The following is an 18,950-nucleotide window of genomic DNA, read 5'->3' on the forward strand; positions in this document are numbered from 1 at the left end:
TAACATAAACTACTGCGTCTGCAATTGGAAGAAGTCTGTCATTTTTGACTGCTTTAAATTGTCCAGTATTCTATCTATCATATTTTCTAAAGATGTGAAACAGTTTTATGCTTCTTCATTTGCGTTTTTTCTTTGGATAAAGTTTCTGACAACCTTTAAAACACTTTCCACATCTTGTCTATTAGGGCCTATATTATTAGGTGTGAATGGTCAACCCCCTACAATGACACTTGTGAATCATAAATTGTAAATTTCGAGTAAGAATCATAAATTGTAAGAAGTTTATTGCGGACGACAGTTAAAAAGGGTATTTATTTATAGCTACGGTCGGGCCAAAACGTAACAAAACACGTTTTTCAATCTTATTTTCTCTCGTTATAAGCAAATTTACCTCGCTATAGAGGATTATAGTTCAATCGAAATTTCACGTTACATCTAATGTACCTCGTTATAAGCGAAAACTCGTAACAACAGTGTACGTTTTAGAGGGAGTATACTGTATCTTCTTCTTTAATTTGTTTAAGTGAATTTATTAACAACTCATAGAATTGTTCTACCTTCTAGTTTATCGCTAGTTGGGGCATACACATGTAAAACATTTAATTTGACCTGAGTAGTATTCAGTTGGATTATTATTAATCTTTCAGAAACCGAACGCTCTTTACTGCAGAAAATTTCTATGAATTTTATCATTACCTCTTAATTTTAATATATTAAATTTTCAGGCCGTGTCACAGACCTTTCTGATGTCAAAAAACACTGCTATGGTCTCCTAATTATTTAAGTACTTATTTGTTACCTTAGTATTTGTTAAAGTTAAGGATAAATATACTTATTCTCTTCTAGGTATCACAACAGTCTTGTGTGTATTTTTTTTCTAAAACTTTGCCCGTTAAAAAGCTAAGTTCTTTACACTTGGATCTAGAGTACTACGACGATTACGTATACGATATAAATATCATATTTATAAATGTATTAGGTAAGGAATAGGAAAAAGTCAACAATAAATATTTGAAACTCTTTTATTGGTGGTAAAATATTTTATACAATATTATTATATTTTTATGCCATGTCTAATCATAAACAAATAATTATTTGTATTTATCTTTAACTTATTATTTATAATAACAAGTGATGCGTTTTGCATACAATGTCTGTAGGTATATGTGATGTTAACCTAAAATAAAAAAATTAATATTAGCCAAAAATCAATGTATCTGTATTAGAAAATTAATTTAGATAAAATTTAAAAATGAAAAAATATTTATGTAGTATACAGTAAAATGAAAATGAAAGCACAAACTTGTCAACTTTTTAAATATATCCTTTGGAATAAATTGCAACACTGATTTATTTCCAAAGAAATACATATTAAGAAAGCCAGATGATTTAGGAGTAAAATTTGGAACAATATTATTCTAGTTGTGATCTGTTTAAGGCCGATTGTAGTGAATCGAAACTAAAATTTTAAAGAAGTTTTCGGTATGTCGTATAAAACTAGAATTTGACGATACGTGCTAGCTGAAAAAGATTAAAACGAAAATTCGATACTTAAGCCAGGCAATGAAGCAACAAACCAATTTTCCGCAGTAAGATGAGTCGAATGAAACCTTTTACATTTGATTCGGGAGAATCGAAGGTTAGGAAAGTTTGTGAATAAAATTGATGTCCGGATGATAAAAATTGCATTTTATGCATAAGGAAAATGCGTTTGAAGTGCAAAGGAAATGAAAAATTTGAAACTTGAAAAATATCGACGGGAATAAGTTTAATTTTGCTGTTCAATTGTTTTCTAGGTCGCTAAATATGAATATCATGATGGCGATGATCTCCGATTAACTTCGTGACGAGGATGACCCTCGTTTCCTGGAGTTTTATGGTAATTTCACTATCGTCATCATCAAAAATTATGTTTTATATAAACGGATTATTTTTTGCTTATATAAGAGTAAGCAAGCTTTCAATACCAATTAGAAAATTAAAATCGGTTAATTAGGCAAGGTTGGGGAATTTTTTAAAAGATCGCAAAACATTTTAAAAATTTGTACGATCAATATATTCATCAGTGAATATATTGTTTTTATATAAACATTTGCTAGAAAGTATAAAGATATACATAAAAAATTAAATAATATTGAGTTATATTAATTAGTCCATTGAAAGTTACATTTTTTATGCCTTAGTGTGCAGTTCATAGAGGGTAAGTAAAACCTTAAGTTCAAGTTTGTGGGGTCCACCTGACCACCCTCTTCCCCAGCTGCCATCTTGGAAAAAGGGAGAAAAGGGTTTTCGCGCTGTATCTCGTAAACTAGCAGTCCTACAAAAAATTTTATCAGACATTATTTGTAGAAAATTAAATTGTCTATAAGTTTAGTTTTATTACATTTAATCGTAAAATAAAAAATAAAAAAGTTATAAATAAAAATAACTAAACATTTTGAAACAAATAACTTTAGAGCTATATCATGGGCGCTTTTTATAAAATAATTGTCGCTACAAATTTGTTTAATTTTAATATTGTTTTTGAATTTTACAGTGCTCCGAAGTTGGCCGGATTCATAAATACTCACTATCTTTGAAAAAAGGCTTTCGCGCTGTATCTCGTAAACTAGAAATACTACAGAAAATTTTATAAGTCATTATTTGACTACAATTTGACCCCCTTTTTCCAAGATGGTGGCTGGGCGACAAAGGTGGCGACCCTACAAACTTGAACTTAATCTTATACTAACCTTCCCACAGTTTGCAAAATACAAATTGCCTTAATGGTCGCAAACATCCGAAACGGATAGACACTACAAGAAGAAGAACCTTCCCACATATCAAAAAATAAAAATGCGTTCTCTCAAAAAATATAATCACAATTTAACTTTTCAATCGACCATATTTATTATAAAAGTCTTAGATTGATTTTGTAGATTAAAAAATAAATGAGACTCGAACTTTATTTTTCATTGTCAGTTATAATCTTAACAAAAACATTTAAATATGTTATACAATATTTTTTATTACTCACCATAATTTATTATAAACAATACAATTTTTATTACAAATTAATAATTTTCAGCAATTTTAAAATCTTACATAAATGAAATTCCAATAAAGAAAAAATACAACTTTTGTAGCTTCTTTAAAACATTCACACTCTCACCTAATTAACTGAGCTTTTGAAAAGGAGTTTTAAAGCTTGTTTGTTCATTTATCTGCAAGAAAATCAACACATTACAATCACAAAAAAATTTCCTGCAACAAAAATTTGAAAAATTGTTTTTCCAATGTTTTGGAAGCAACAATTTTTGTTATGCCTACCAAACTTTCAGAATATTTAAAAAAATCCGATTTTACGTCTTTTTCAACCCGTAAGGGGGAATTTTTTTATCAACTGCAGAAGCAACGTTTGATTGTTTTGCAGAAAATTTAATTTGTAATAATTTTATTGCTATCAATTTTTTGTTAAAGATAATATAATACTTTAGACATCAGAGACGAAAATGCACTGATCCTCTAAAAATCATATGAACTAGCTGAAATTTTGCTGAGAATGTCAATTTGGAACTCCAAAAAAGATGCAAAAAAGTTTACCACTCCTACCCCCGGTTTACCCTAAAACCCCCCTCGTAGTGGGGTAAACGAAAAAAATCGATTTACCACGAATTTGTATGAGTGTGGATATATGAATGTAGCTGAGATAATTTTTAACGAAAATTTTAATTAGCACTTTTTGCATTAGCATTAAAATCAATTTTAAACTAAAATTTCAATTAACTCAACGGTAAAAATTTCATACCTTTTGATTAGAGTGTCATATCGAAAAAAATCACAATGCGTTTAAAAGGTGAATAGTACAGCTTTCGTATTCGTATTTAGCTGCAAATAAAATCATCAGTTTTAATAAGGGGGTTAAATAAATAAACGTTGTGCGATTTGTGCCATTTGGTACGATTCTCATGAGATCAGTAAAATGTATTACTTTGATTAAACAGTCACTATAGAATTTTCATTGCTAGAGCCTAATCTTCGAAAACTATAACATGAAATTTCGTTTTTGAGTTTTGGCAACAAACGTGGGGCATTTGAAATATGCATAAAAAACGCTGAATTTAAACTTTCACATTACAAACGATCTAAAACGTTTAAAACTGCTTCTTTCCGATTACTCAAATCCGTTTTTCTAAACAACATAACTTTAGCTACACATTTCATCCAATACCGTCTTCGTGAAGGCATTTTCTGTAACGTGGAATTTTTTTGTAATGTGAAAGTTTAAAGTCTGCGATTTTTAGGCATATTTAAAATGCTGCATACTTGTTGCCAAAACTCACAATTGAAATTTTATGTTATTCAGGTTTTAAAGTTTGGACAGTAACAATTGAAATTCCACTAGAATTATAAATTTTATGAATTTCATGAGAATCACAAAAAATAGCAAACATCGAGCAGAATTTATTTATTGATTAGATTTTATAGAAAATGATTTCCAATTGTAAAAGATACAAAAACTGCCATAGAAAGGCTGCACTACTCACCTTTAAAATGCATTTCTTTCCGATAAGACACTCTTACCTAAAGATGTCAAATTTTTACCGTTGAGTTGAAACAAATTTCATTTAATATTGAGTTAGCGGGCGTAACTGATATTAAAAATCACCGGTCGCCTCAAGCATTGTTTCTGAAAGAAATTAATTTCACACAAAAGTGCTAACTAACATTTTTGTTTAAAAATAAACTATGGAAAAACAAAAATGATGACCAATCTCGTCCCCAATGAGCTAATAGAAATCGAAAAGTCGCCCATAGAACTTGTGGAAAAATATGTGTATTTGGGTCACGAAATAAGGTTAACGCGAGATAACCAAACATGCGAGCTACTCAGAAGAATAAGTCTGGGTTGGGCTGCATTCGGAAAAATGAGAGACGTATTTAAAACAAATATCCGGATCCATTTAAAAAGAAAAGCTTTTAACCAGTGCGTTCTACCAGTCCTCACATACGGAGCAGAAACCTTAACTCTCACAAAAACATCAGCCGAAAAATTCAGAAGGACACAACGAAAGATGGAGAGATCAATGCTTGGAATAAGCTTAAGAAATAGAATAAGAAACGAGGAAGTTTGTAGACGAACCGGAGTGGAAGACATTATCGAACATATTACAAGGCAAAAATGGAGATGGGCAGAACATGTTGCAAGAATGAAAGACGACAGTTGGACAAAAAAATTGCTTGAGTGGAGACCACGGGATGACAAGCGAAGCCGAGGAAGACCCCCAACGCGATGGACCGACGACCTCAAAAGAATCGTGACCAATTGGATAGCAGAGGCGCAGAACAGAAGCAGATGGAAAAGTCTAAAGGAGGCTATGTTCAACAATGAACAACTCAGGGCTGATTGCTGATGATGAACATTTTTGTTCAAAATTATCTCAGCTTTAGTTTTTTTAAAACATTTTTTTCTACGGCGCACAAATTCTTGGTAAATCGATTTCCCTACCCTACGCGGCGGGGGTTCTTTTAAGAGAAAGCTTGTAGCTGGTAAATTTTTTTGCATAATTTTTAAGGTTCAAAAATTGGCATTCTCAGCAAAAATTCAGCTTGTTCGTATGATCTTTGGAGGACAAATCTCTGACGACTGGACTATAATACTTTCCGAGATAATTGGAATACAATATTGATGGGATACAAAATGGGGGTCAGTAATGCCGAGGCATATTTAAGTTCTTAAAAGTTGGAAAAAAATCGAAGTGACAAATAGGTGGGGCGAATAAAGGCCGAATAAAATAAATAAATATTATGATTTCTTTTACATGGTATATAAGGGGATCAACTAAACGTCACATATCATATTTCAACTGCAATTTAACGTTATTTAACATTATAATTATGAAGTAAAAAATAACAAAAAACGCAGAAAACTTTAGTACACTGTGATATAATTTATTTAAGTTTCACTCTATATCAAATTTGTGTTACCTCTAGTAAGAAAAATGTCATCATCATCATTATCATCATCTGTGACCTCTGACAGCCTATGGAGGGCCATGGTCGTCCGTTCGATTTTTCTAGGCTCTAAAGTTTTACATGATTTGGAGGCCAGCCACACGCATAACTCCTCAAAAAGTCCAACGTTTTATATCTGAAATCGTTACTTCCTAGGTTGTCTTCCTTGAGGAGATCATTTCAGTGTCATGTATATTTTTCTTCCTGGACTATAGTTAACCAAGTTTTTCTTTTCTTTGCTTGTTTTCCCATTCACGTATTCCCATTTCTTTTTAAATTCTGGGTAATCCATCAATTCATCTCTTTCTGGGCCAACCTCTCGGTCTTGTTTGTATTTTGAGAGCGATTTCCGGAGTGGAAATTGAAACGTCAATAAACTTATTATTTTAAACTTTAACTATGGCTTATCCTAACTAAAATAGTAATTAAGTTATAATCAATAAACAGGCCGAAATTTTGTGACAGATTACTTTGAAAATAATAAATAAGAAAGTACAGGAGAGAATTTTGTGACTTAATTAGTGAAGATAATTGTATTATCATTTACTCACAGTATTGTACCTAGATATTTATTGTTTAAATGGGCTCTTCTTTAACTATTTATGTCAAAATTAATTGTAATGAAAATTAAAATTTTATGAATATTGTTATCTGACGATTTTATTTACATTTCGGAATGGGCAAGGGCTGTAATGTATAAAAAGTAAAAAATATTTGATCATAATGCCATAAAGTCATGAATTCCGCGTCTGGTAATGTCTAGGTGGATTAAATAGCTCAGTAAATATCAGTGCCGGTCCCATGCCCAAATAAAGGAGGAGAGTTTGCGTCAGGAAGGACTCTGGCAGTAAAAACCTTGCGGAAGGCTTACGGAAGATTACGGAAGGAAGAAATATAGAAAACAGTTTAGGGGCTAGGGTAATCACCATAAGCGACAAGCAGTTGCAGCCTCGCTTGATGCCTACAAAAAAATGAACTAGGGCTAACCCCTTAGAGAATAGAAGGGGCCAAAGAAGATAGTCCGGAAGGAACAACATTGAAAATATGACAGGTAAAGGAAGAGATTTTATGCAAAGGAGAAGAATTTGTCTGAAAAAACTCCTTGGAATGGTAATAAGTCGAGAGATCTGAGAGATGACTGCAAGTTAATATATAGTAGTGCGAACAGTCATGGCAGAAGTAAAGTGGGTATTATTTTGAACAACGTGTGAATAGAATATATTGTAAGTTTAACTAGAAAAATGATAGAATAATGAGTATTAAACTGAATAGAGGCAATACTAACGTGAATATCATATGTGCCTACGCTCCACAGGTAGGATGTGAAGAACAGGAGAAGGAATTATTTTGGAATTCCTTGAAAATAATACGCTCGAGATTCCTGTTTACGAAAAGTATTTTATTGGAGGTAATTTAAATGGATATATTGGTAGAAAAAGAGCGCGATTATAAGGAGTTCATGGAGGTTTGGGAATATGAATAACAAATAATGAAGAAAATAGTATAATTAACTTTGCAGTCGCATTGATTTATCTGTGATTGATAACGTTCTTTATGAAGACTGAATACCATTGTGTTAAATATAGTAGCGTAGGAAGGAAGAGTCAGATATATTTTGTGCAGAAGAAGACAGATAAAAGAGGTTACCAACTGTAGATTAATAAAGGGTGAGTGGCGGAAAAAAAGCAAGTAGAAAGTTAGGTGATGAAAGGTAAAGATTTGGCGAGAATTTTTAAAAGTAGATTGCTAAAAGAGATTGAGGAAAAAGATACGGTAAATAACTGGTGAGAAGCCTACAGCCAAGTTTTTGGCACAAGTGGAAGAGAAACTGCCAAGAAAAACTTCTGGTAAAGGACCTCCTAGGGAACAAAAAGACTTGGTGATGGAACGATAAAGTGCAACAGAAGGTTAGGGAGAAGAAAGAGGCTAGAAAGAAGTATAAGAGATCTAAAAGAGAGAAAGATAAGTATATAGGCAGGGTAGCAAAGAGGAAAGCAAAGCGTGCTGTAGCTACTGATAAGGAAAGGTCGTCTGCACAACTGTATAAAGAGTTCTGCAGTTACAAACATCCGAGGGTATAAAAAGATTATACAGCATTGCTACAGCAAGAGAAAAGTCATTAAACTTATGTGGAAATAAAGCAAAGATGGATGAGTACTTGAGAAAGTTGCTAAATGAAGAACAATAGAGGAGAGGCAGATGATGCGAAATCTCAAATGAAAATGTAATACCGTCCATTGCTAAAGATGAGGTTATCGAAGCGTTAAATAGGATGAAGAATGTTAAGGCAGGAGGACCTACTGAAATACATGTGTGTATATGTTTGCATTAAGGTTCCTTACTAAGTCTCTAACTACTTAATGGATGTACTGACAGAGCAAGTAGGCGAGGGGCTTGGTCAATGAGCTTTGCTAATGAGATCGTGGTAGTAGAGGAGAGCAAAGAAATGTTGAAGGAGAAGTTGGAGGGTTGGAGAAGGGCTATTGAAGAGAAAAGACTTGAGATTATCAGATCCAAAACAAAGTATATATGGTTGGAAGGAACAGGAATAGTTGGGAACATCGAATTGATTGGAAAAAACTAGAACGAATAAGAGAATTTAAACACCTTGTCTCCTATCCTACATAACAAAAAATGGGACTCTAGATCGAGAAATTCCCCACATGATGTAGGATGGTTATGAAAGCGATGTGGGAAAAAGGATATAGCTGCAAGAAGTTAATGAAAACAGAGCTAGAAGAAAACCGAGGAAAAGATGGAGGGACTGTGTGGCAGAGGACTTGAAGAGAGAAAGGTATAAAACGAAGAAGAGTAAGAAACACCGATCCCCGAAGAGGAAAAAGAGCTTTTTAAAAAAATCTTATCCAAAGCGATCAAATATATCTTCCAGAACAAGGCCAGGAAATATTGTCTTGAAGAAAAATTATGCCATTTATTTTTAAAACCCACAATTTTCTTGAAAAGGCAAGATATTCTCGAGCTTCAAAATTGGTGGCATACTGGTTACAAAAATGGATACATTAAGAAACCCGGTTCCTCTAGCACTGACCACTCCTGTATAACTTCGAAGTATGAGCAGTTTGTTTATGATAGTTCTTCTCCAGGGCATGATTCAATTATGATTTTATAGATGGTGGCTAATTTTACATTTTTAAAGTCTAAAACCAAAACAAAATTAATTGTGCTATACTAACAAAATATGATTATCCAGAGTTCTCAAAATATTGCAATTTTAGAAGAGTCTGCAGTATCTTACAGATGAAATACTGGAGCTATATTTTATTATCACTTTCTAAAAACAATATGCCACACGCAGGTATTTGTGATTTAATTTTCTGTTTATCTTATTAATATTATATTAATTTTGTACGTATTTATTTAATAAAAACTTTTGCACACGCTTCATAACTCCTTTTATGTTTCTGAAAGATTTTATAAGTTAAAATTGTTTGTTTATTATTACTTTGTAATAACGTATAAAACTATTATATTAGCAATAAAACTGCCTTTTAAATATACTAAGTTCAACAATAGTAGACAAGTGCATACAGTAAATACCTATGAGTTCTGTCTACAGTAGTTCTGTTACAACAAAAAATTTGGCTTTAATGTTTAAAAAGTTAATAAGTTTCTTGGTTTTAGAAAATTGGTTGTGGTTGTAACTACGGAATTAAATAAATTGAAAAAGGACGAACTTGTGGGCATTTTACTTATTTTTAAGTTACCAGTGGCAGTGACAAACATTCAGTTAATAAATTATGTAAATAAACTTAGTGAAAAAGCTACGAAATTAATAGACAGTGATAAAAAAGACAAATTTCATGACACGAGTGGAAATTTATCTTGTGATTGTGGAAGACTTGGGAAATATTATCTTCTTCTTCTTCCTTTGCCCTATCCGTTTCGGACGTTGGCTATTAACAAGGCTATTTTGACTTTGTTTACGGCACCTCTGAACAGTTCGGTTGATGTTAGTCCGAACCATTGTCGCAGGTTATGCATCCATGAGTGTCTTCTTCTTCCCGGTCGCCTCCTACTGCCGATTCTTCCTTGGACTATTAACTGTAGCAGCCGGTACTTAGTATGCCTCATGACATGTCCGAAGTACTCAAGCTTCCGTTTCTTTACGGTGAAGATTATTTATTTGCTTTTGCCTATTCTTTGCATTACTTCCACGTTAGTGATGTGGTCTGTCCAGGATATCCTAAGAATACGGCGATATATCCACAGCTCAAAGGATTCTAGTTTCTTCAGGGTGGCTTCCGTTGTGGTCCATGCCTCTGCTCCATAGAACAAGACCGGGAAGACATAACACTTGACCAGTCTTAATTTTAGTTCCATTGAGATTTTGCTTGTGAACCACTTTTTCATATTGTTGAACGCGTTACGCGCTTTTTTAATTCGTGATCTTATTTCTGTTGACTGGTCCCATTTTGTGTTGACTGTGGTTCCAAGGTATGTGTATGTCTCCACTTGTTCTATTTTTTGGTTGTTTAATGTCAATTGCATCGGAGGTTGTTGTGTTCTGCTGATGAGCATGCATTTAGTTTTGGTTGTATTGAGTTCTAAACCATATTCTTGACTTGCTGTGTGTATGCTTTGCATGAGTCTTTGACATGAAATATTATCACGCTATTAAAAAAACTTGCAATCATAAGTAGACTTTCTTATCAACTTGAAAAAGAACTCATGAACAAGAAGATTGAATATTATTGTTACAAATACAAAATACTAATTCAATTTTGCAACATGTACCGCCATCTACCAGTAAAATATCAGATTCTATTAAAACATCAACAACTAATACAAATTCTAGAAAAAGTAAATATAAAATAAACGAGCAAATTATTGTGTCGGCTAGTAAACCTGAACAAAAACCCACTAAATAAAATATTGGTTCAAATACAAAACCGGTAGGAGATTCCGAAAGGAATTCCCCGACACAAATTAAAATAAACAAATACAACAAACCGATTTTCGGTAGCAAAATTTCTTCTAATTTTAATACACTCCCTATGTGTTGATGTCGATATGAATTCAAATGATTTGAAGGATTTTTTAGAAGAAACGGAGCCTGAAATATGTTTTGATTATGAGGAATGGCAAAGAAGGTTTAAATTCATTAAAAATTTTCAGGAAAGAACGCAGTCAGCAGACAATTCATAACTTTGACTACAGCTACAGATGTGCCTGCAGCAGAGATACGGGAAGAAAACTCCTTTGTAATCAAACATATCGGGACTTTACAAAACTATAGTGGAAATGCCGCAGTCTGCAAAAATGGAAACTATCTAGATCGAGAAGTAGGAAGTGTAGAAGTTCCTGAAAAACTAATTCATATTTTGAATAACGAAAGCCTGGTTAGTATATTCCATGTTAATGTTCAATGTTAGCAAATAAACATGATAGATTCACTTTTTTTTTGGTATTTACCTTCGATCTTATTTGCTTCTCAGAGCACTGGCAGAGTAAAGCAGATCTCCGATACATAAACATCGATGGGTATTTACTTGCTAGCAGTTTCTGTAGGAAAAATAAAAAGAATGGTGGTACTGTAATATATGTTAAAAATACTTTAATTTTCGAAGCTATTAACTGTGATAAATTTAATATAGAACAAACATCTGAATTTTATGGAATTGTTCTACAAGATACTAATACGGTTGTATTGTCAGTGTATAGATCGAGTAAATGTAACGATTTTAAGTCTTTTTTACAAATTTCGAAAATTTATTAGGTTCCATTATAAGGCCAAATTTAGTAATTTAGTAATAGTTTTGGGAGATTTTAATATTAATTTTATTTCGAAAACCTCAAATACTAGTGAGCTGACTTCTATAATATCATCATTTGGAATAAAACAAACAATCCATGACTATACTAGAATTACTGATACATCTGCCACTTGTATAGACAATATTATGACAAATGTTGAAGAAGATCAGTTTCGGGAAAATGTTCTTAAACCTTGTTTCTGTGATCATCGCGGCCAGTATATCAGTCTAAGCTTAACATTAATTCAGCAAAAGTCAAGTGTTTGCACTAGAGCCTTTAGAGAAGGGTATCTTAAAAATGCAGAATTTTTATTTAATTTTAATTTTATAGAAAATATCCGGTAAACTGGTTCAATGACAACTTAAAAAATATGAGAAATCATTTGCAAACATATAAAATACGTGTTGATTCTACTAAAAACCCAGTACATTACAGCGAATATAAAAGATATAAAAATCATTACAATGCTGAGTTGAAAAGAACCAAAAAGCTGGCATTTGATCAATTAATAATAACTTCAAAGAGTAGATCCAAGACATGTTGGAAGGTAATTAACTATGAGCGAAATAAAACAAATAGTTTACATAATTCAACAACCAACATATCTTGTGACTCTTTCAATAACTTTTTTGTTGAAATTGCTTAGACTATTATAAAATCATTGGTCTCCAACCAATCAACAAGAAGTATCCACAGTTATAAAAACATTAAAAAATTCAAATGTTTTGGATAAAAATAAGCTAAACGCATCTTTTATCAAAAGTACTAGTGAAATAATTACTTAACCTTTAACACATCTCATTAATAGTATTTTTTCAATCGGGATGTTGCCAACTTCATTTAAATACTGCAAGATTGTTCCTATTTTTAAAAAGGACGATCGTGACCTTGTAGACAATTATAGACTAATTTCCATCGTTTCGATATTCAGTAAAATATTCGAAAAAATTCTGAAGAAGCGTCTTACATCGTACTTCTAAACAAATAACTTTTTTACTAGTTCACAATATGGGTTTAGAAAGGATCGTTCCACAACACATGCACTTTTAGATGTGATGAGTACCATAGTTGATGGCCTTGAGAAGCATAATCACTCTGCTATAACGCTGTGTGATCTTTCAAATGCCTTCGACTGTGTTTCTCATGATATTTTGCTAAAAAAACTGCATTTTTACGGTATAAGAGGTACTCCTTTGGAACTAATTTCATCGTATCTAAAGTATAGATACCAAGCAGTCAAGTACGGAAATTGACTCTCTGAATTTAAGCAGAGAATTAAGAATTAAAGCATGGAATTCCACAAGGATCAGTTCTGGGTCCTCTATTATTTATAGTATATGTTAATAACTTGCCCAATTTCATGGCTCCATTTAAAACAGTTTTATTTGCAAATGACACTTCTTCTTCTTCTAATGGCGCTACAACCCTTTGTGAGTCTTGGCCTGCTTAACAATGTTCTTCCATTCTGCCCTGTCGGATACTTTCCTTCGCCACTGCCTGATGTTCATGGTTTTAAGATCCCTCTCTACGTCGTCCATCCATCTTTTACGGGGCCTTCCTCTTGTTCTGTTTCCTTAGGGCTTCCATCTCTGGACTACTTTTACAGCTCGATTATCTGGCATTCTTTCTAGGTGACCAAGCCAGTTTAGTTCTTGTGACTTTACAAATCTAAAAATATCTGCGCTCTGCATTAGTTCATCCAGCTCGTGGTTAATTTTTATTCTCCACGAATCATCGCTGCATTGGGTTGGTCCAAATATCTTTTTCCCAATTTTTCCAATTATCTTTGTCCCTTAGTATTTTGCGCTCAAATATTCTCAGTTGATTTTCATCAGTGGTTGAGAGGGTCCACGTTTCACATCCATATGTGACCACTGGTCTAATTACTGTTTTGTAGATTCTCAGCTTAGACTCACGATTCAGTAACTTACTTTTCATTAAGTCTTTGTATGCATCAAAGCACTTATTACCACTAAGAATCCGTGCTGGTATTTCTTGACTGATGTTGTTGTTGTCATTTATTATTGAGCCTAGGTAGGGAAAAGTGGAGGCATATTTGTAGGTATGGTTGTCTACCTTCAGATTCAGTTTTATTTGCAAATGACACTACTTTTGTTATTTCTGATAAAAATCGTTCAATTTTAGAAGCCACGTCTGAGTATGTAAATTATAATGCTCAATCATGGTTCTTAGTAAATAAACTTAAACTAAATGATAACAAAACTCAAAATTTAATTTTTTCTTCTACCTTCGATGTGAGTGTTGAAAAAAATAGTGTCAAATTGTTGGGCATAACAGTTGACAACACATTGATTTGGAATAACCATATTGACCATCTCAAAGGTAAACTTTCCAGTACCTTATTTTTGCCCAGACAATTAAAACTTGTTACAGGTGTTGATAACTTAAAAATAACGTACTTTTCACTTTTCCATTCATTTTTAAGCTATGGTGTTATTCTTGTGGGGAGACTCTTGCAATGCCCCAACAATATTTAAATTGCAAAAAAAAGAATATTTCATTCTTATTTGTAATAAGAATAATTGCAAAAGTTAGCTACTTAGAATCTTGCAAACCATTGTTTATTAAATATAAGATAATGCCCTTGCCAACATTATGTCTATACAGCGTTAATGTAGAAATACATAAAAACGCTGATACTTTAATTAAACACTTTGACTTACATAACTTTAGCACAAGAGGTGCAAATAACATCAGAACAGTTAAGTATCGTTTGAGTAAATCACAAAAAAACTCAATTGACTATAATACAATGTCCTACCTAAGGATTTAAAACAACTTTTGATGAATAAATTTAAAGTAAGTTTGAAAAGATACCTTTTCGAGATTTGCTTTTTACTCTGTTAGTGAATACTTTGATCACTTCAAGGCAATAAGATGAACATGGATGTACTCACTATGTTGGTATATGTCTTATTTTGTATATTTTATGTTTTATTTTAAGTTATGGGCATTAATGTATTTTCATCTCGTATTGTATTTTGTGTATGCTATATATTATCTTTTTTACCTAAACAAATAATTGACTTGCTACAAACAAATGTAAAATTTGTAAACGTAGTTAAATAAATTTCGAATCTACAGAATCTTTTTGTTAGACCTGCTAATTTAATTATAATCCGTATATTACATAAACGTGAAATTAATTTCTGTGAAGCATACATTTTGAAGATCGTATAAGTAATGTAAATATATTCCTTAATATGATATTCCAGTTCGAATTTCTATTATTCTATAATATTTTAATTATATTATTTTGTCATTTAATATCCTTATTCTTTTATAAATACATTTTACATGTAAGATTTTGAACCCGTAATAATATTCATATGCACGTCCTTGCCCGACCTTTCCAGTTTCTTATCTTTATTGATTTGTATAAAAGCCCTCTCTCTCTGCCAGGTTTTGCGAAGCCCGAGTTCAAACATCATTATAAGCACCAACCATTCCATTCTTGCGATCAATCCATCATCCCATTCTTAGTGATAGAAGACGTCAGGGCCGCTTTGGATCTCCCGCTAGTCGGCGGAGGCCCGAAATTCTGAGGGTTTTTTCTCCGGGCGCGCTCCTAAGATAAAGTTAAGAGTATTGATGCAAAGCTCCGGGCCCGCCTATTCGCGGTTACCTAGGTAACAGACTCTAACCAATGAGATATAAGTATTGCGCGTCTTACATGCAGCCAACTTTTATATTATGACTTAAGAGTGCCCGGCTGTAAGGCTGAAATTTGCTTGAGATAGGGGTAGTTTTTAAAATTGGAAAAGGAGGGGATAAGGAGTGGTTAAGGTGCGGAATGGGATGGGGTGGGTGAAAATAGGATATTTTAAGGGAAGTTCCCTGATCCTTTAGGGTTGCTTCGTTCCGAGATTGAATTTCTAATATGTGTTCTGTTTTTGATTAAATTTATGCCGCTAGTTTTAGTTTTAGGTCTCTCTCTCTCTCTCTTCTACAGGCGTGGAATTTTAGCTCCGGCTTCAAATTGGGAAAGTTTGTTTTAAATTAGTCGCTATGAATTATTACACTAAGATCGTTATTTTCGATTTATTCGCTATTCTATATTAATTACTTCTAGCTCGTTTATATCGGGATGGACTAGGAAAGCCATTTTTATTTAAAGAAACTTTTGGGTTTTAGTACAGTTTACGGTTCAGGAAGTTAACATTTGTTATATTTATAAGTTTTGGAAAGACAATAGTTAAACCCAAACAAAGTTTTTTAAAAACATGGATTTATTATTAAAGTAAAAATAATAGAAAAACATTTTTTGCACAAAATATACACAATGCATAAACGAATTTGCGAAACAAAAAATATTTCAACCAAATAGAAATTCTATAACGTTAACCATTGCGTTAATGGACGTGTACGAACTCATCACTATATAGCCCCCCATAAAATTATTAGACCCTCGGAGATATAGTAAACTGATCACCGGCATCCTTTGGAGATTGGTAAACTCATCACCGCAGATAGGTAAACTCATCACCGGGATTTTTGCCTGGTTTCTAATGCGAAAGATTGCCTCTTACCTGTTATACTTCTCGTTTATGTGATAATTTAATAAATACAGAAATTATTTTAAGCAAATTGCTTTAAAATTTAACTGAGATATTAATATGTCTCACGGTGTGGCCTATTAGACGTATCTGCCAATCTAAATGGTTTTGAGATCTAAAAATTTAGTTGCATAGTATTTCGATAGTGAACTTTAAAATGAAAATATTTGTCAAAATGTGCTAATTTTTTTTATATCGGAGGTAGTCCCCAAATTCGTTATTTGATTTTCTTTGCATTTTTATATTTCTTATTGAATTCTCGAGATAATTTGTTAAGCATACATTCGGTCTAAATATTACCGTTTTGGCGTTATTTGACTATTTTAAAAATAACGATTTTGGACAGTTAGTAAATATAAAATATCTAAAAAATAGGAAAAGCTGAAAACTTGATTGTGCTATTAGTGCATAGAAGTCGAAGTAAAATTTAATTTTTGACACGTGCAAAGCTTTACATTTTATGGCATCATTGGCGGACATTTTTAAATTTAAAGTAATTAGCAATGCATTTATTGAATGTATCAAAATACAGTTTGCTGTACTTTATGTTTAAATAACTTGTACAAAAATCCCACAACTACAGTGCTTGTAAAAGCAATTTTTTTACATTTTTTGGTTAGTTTTCGCCATTATTTGTAGGAGTCAGATGAGTTGTTTAATTCATTTTATAAACATTATGACAACTATTTTATTCTGTAATTTGTACTAATTTTGTTTATTGTAGAACCCTGATGATGCAAATAAAGATTTGCAAAAGCTTGGTAGACTAAAAAGAGTACTTATTTGTCCTATCTTCGGCTGCACACCCAAATAGTCGTGTTTTGTAGTCTAACTGATCAGCGTTGACTACAAGCGTTTATCGCTTTTTCAGTATATATATATATATATATATATATATATATATATATATATATATATATATATATATATAAGGAGTCCAATTAAGTCGGTACCATATGAAAAAATTTTTTATTTTTAGTTTTATGAAAAAAAATTTAATCTCTAGTTCTGAATGATTTAGAACTTCAATCATCAGAATCAGATATTAGTATTCTTCAGTCATTTAGGCGGTTCGGTAAACAACATGAATTTTATTAAGACTTGAGAATATCCACAATTCATTTTTTTTTAACCGCGTATACAACTAAAAAAATTGAATATCTGATCATTGTATTCTAGGTTTTAGATAATTCAAAACTTTTTATGTAACATAATTATTTCAAATTCATAAAACTAAAAATAAAAAGGTTTCACATATGGTGCTGACTTAATTGGATACCCTATATATATATATATATATATATATATATATATATATATATATATATAAATGTGATTTTAACAATTTAATCAAAATGTAATCTCAAAATGTAATAAATATCAGAAAAGGCAATTTACAGCAACAAAGTAATATTATGCCTTACCTACAAGAAACATCTTCTACAGTTAACTTAAAGAACTTAATTACGCTGATTTTTTTCTGTTTTATCAGGATGATTCGCGAAAACCAGTGCGAAACAACTAAACAAAAACGGTATAAAATTTTTACTCACCAGTTGTATGACATTTAGCCTTACACCCTTTCGTCGCACAAGTCCACAAAAGGCAATTCGATTTTTTTAGAGTCTTTCGCAATTGAAATTTGAAATTATTCGTAATAATAAACGTAATCAATTAGCAGTTCACTATCCATGTTGAAGAAACAAGGGCAAATGAAGAGAAATTTTTCTTTTCGCATGATTTTAGGTAGCTATTAATAGAATTTTGTGGACTCATAAAATAAAAAACCAATAAATTGCAGTTGCATTTAAGACATCTGGATTTGGATTATTCTGTGAAATTACCAGCAACTAGCCGTTTGCAAGGATTTTATAGTCTATACCTGATCCGGGGTGCAGGTACGCCAGTGATCAGTTTACCGATCTCTTAGGGTCTATTTTGAAAACCCTACTTTTATGGCGGTGATGAGTTTGTACTATGTACGAGGGTATTTATGGTAATTGGTGATGAGTTTACGTGTACCCGCGTTAATATATCGATATATTCAATTATTTTGTTAAAATAAATCCCTGTTAATGTTTGCGGTACAACTTTACTATTTTTAAAGATACTGGTTTGCGTTTGGGAAAGCTACATTTCGTATTATGATAATTGCAAAATCAATCTATTTTTTGTTGCTTTTTTTGCTGTATCCTAAATAAAAAAAATGGTTTTTTATTTACCGCTATATTGCCTATTATCAGGTTCAGTTCTACAACTTCATATACACATATTGTTCTGAAGCTATTTTCTTGTGGCATTTTAAATTAATTACTATTTAAATGGGAATAAGCCACAATTAAAGGTTAAAATACGTTTATTGACGTTTCAATTTCCACTTCGGAAATCGTTCTCAAAATACAAACATTAGTAAATTAAACAAATTTTGTTTTTTGTTACTTAGTGAAAAATTCTTCTTATAATTTAATTTTATCTGACTCATCTATATTGACAATTCAGACATACATTATACATTTTAAAGTAGACGACTTTAAAATGATATTGCCAATATTGTTGAGTTGCGTTCCTGGGACGACTTTACTTATAAGATAGTTCATTCGATTA

At 32.1% G+C, this 18,950-nt stretch overlaps 1 long non-coding RNA gene across 1 annotated transcript in view; it reads right to left on the bottom strand.

Moving 5' to 3' along the window:
• Positions 1-1,071: 1,071 nt before the first annotated feature.
• The window catches only part of LOC140436172 (uncharacterized), a 100,415-nt gene continuing 82,536 nt past the window's right edge, over positions 1,072-18,950 (bottom strand). Inside the window, exon 3 of the long non-coding RNA XR_011950256.1 lies at positions 1,072-1,177. This is a non-coding gene — a long non-coding RNA (uncharacterized lncRNA). The remainder of the gene's footprint in view (positions 1,178-18,950) is intronic.

This window comes from Diabrotica undecimpunctata, chromosome 3, assembly GCF_040954645.1.
Source record: "Diabrotica undecimpunctata isolate CICGRU chromosome 3, icDiaUnde3, whole genome shotgun sequence".
Lineage (NCBI taxonomy): Eukaryota > Metazoa > Arthropoda > Insecta > Coleoptera > Chrysomelidae > Diabrotica > Diabrotica undecimpunctata.